The 1,887-nt window shown below is 36.9% G+C and overlaps 1 pseudogene; it reads right to left on the bottom strand.

Annotated features, from left to right (window-relative positions):
* Nucleotides 1-333: 333 nt before the first annotated feature.
* Nucleotides 334-1,269, bottom strand: LOC138092730 (olfactory receptor 9G19-like; annotated as a pseudogene).
* Between the last annotated feature and the right edge of the window lie 618 nt (nt 1,270-1,887).

Below are 1,887 nucleotides of genomic sequence, written 5' to 3' on the forward strand. Positions count from 1 at the left end.
TCTTTATAGTCCAACTCTCGCATCCATACATGACTACTGGAAAAACAATAGCCTTGACTAGACAGACCTTTGTTGACAAAGTAATGTCTCTTCTTTTTAATATGCTGTCTAGGTTGGTCATAACTTTCCTTCCAAGAACATCAATGTCAACTTAAAAAGACAAATACAGGCTGGTATTTCTACATTATTCAGTGATTTTATCTTTTGCTTAATTTATTTATTTCTGAGATTTATAGACTGTTATCAATAACATAGAAACTAGCCTTCAAAAAGCAAACCAATCAAAAACAAACAAACAGACAAAAAAGAATACCCTGTTTACCAAAGCCTTTGCTAAAGAAAATTTGCTCTATCTAACATTTTCCTCAAGGCTTCTTTAACATCTTTATTTCTTAAGCTATAGATCAAGGGATTCAACCAGGGAATCACCACTGTGTTTAACATGGACACCAATTTATCCCTCTCTGGGGCATAGCTCATACTTTGCTGAGAGTATATGAAGAGAACTGACCCACAGCACAAGGTGACAGCTGTCAGGTGAGAATCACAGGTGGAGAAGGCCTTTGAGCAGCCTTGGGTGGAGCGGAACTTCAAGATGGCAGCAATGATTAAAAGACAGAAGGCAAGGATAAGCACGGTGGGAGTGATGATGTTGGGGGCAAGTATGAAATACAGCACAGCCTGGTAGCTTTCCTTCACATCACAGGCCAACTTGACAAGGGGGACAGGTCACAGAAGAAATCATCAATGACATTGTTCCCTCAGAAGCTCAAGGTAAATGTTTCACTGGTGACGATGATTTAGTTCACGAAGCCACTAAAGTAGGAAGCTGCAACGAGACTGACACATAACCTTGGGGACATGGCTTGGGAGTAAAGCAGTGGGTTAGAGATTGCCACATAGCAGTCATAAACCATGGCAGCCAACAGGTAGCACTCAGTGTAGGCCAGTCAAGCAGAGAAGAAGAACTGAGCTAAGCAGCCAGCAAAAGAGATGCTCTTGTCATCAGAGATGCAGGTCATCAGGATTTTGGGGACATAGACGGAAGCATACCAGAGATCCAGGAACGAAAAGATTCCCAGTGAAGAAATACATGGGTGTGTGGAGCCAAGAGTCAGCACAGATCAGAGAAATCAGGGTGATGTTCCCTAAAAGGCTGCTAATATAGATGATGAGGAAGATATAATAGAGAACTCTCTGTAACAATGGGTCCATCATAAATCCTAAAGGCATGACTTCCTTCACCGTGGAATTTTTTTTTTTTTTCATCCATTGAGTTTGAGTTTTTTACATTCTTTTCTGTAAAAAATTGATCAATATGTCATGATTTAAGGTTTTGGTGTTATCAGCTTCCCATTATATGTCATTTTAGATTGTTTAAATACTCAACTGATTCATATACCATGTTTAAAAAAAAAAGATATTTACACTGAATTGGAAATTATTCCTGTTAGAAAACTATGAAATTTCTCTATGCTGCCTTGAAAGATCAGATTATGAACATAATATAGTTTGTCACCATACATTTTTACCTAGTCATCCTCCTTTTGAGAAATGGTGATTTGTTCATCTTCTTTTCTGTTTGCAGCTAGAGTGTTTGGAGAGCATGTAAGAAGACATGAAAAAAAGGAGTTTGTTTTTGAGTTCTTAAATCTTTTGTCTTTACTAGTGAATTATCTGAAGAAGCATACTTTTATTAGTCTAGCCACACTTTGGAATAACTTTGGAAGTGCACTTATGCCGATTTCTTTGAAGGTAATACTTATATTTTACTTAACTTTTTATCACAAAACCAAGAACACAGCTAAAAATAAAGTAAAAAATAAAATTTATAACTTAAATAACACAATAGGTTTACTTAAATAATAGGAATTTGAGACCATATCT

This window comes from Capricornis sumatraensis, chromosome 16 (assembly GCF_032405125.1).
Source record: "Capricornis sumatraensis isolate serow.1 chromosome 16, serow.2, whole genome shotgun sequence".
Classification (NCBI taxonomy): domain Eukaryota; kingdom Metazoa; phylum Chordata; class Mammalia; order Artiodactyla; family Bovidae; genus Capricornis; species Capricornis sumatraensis.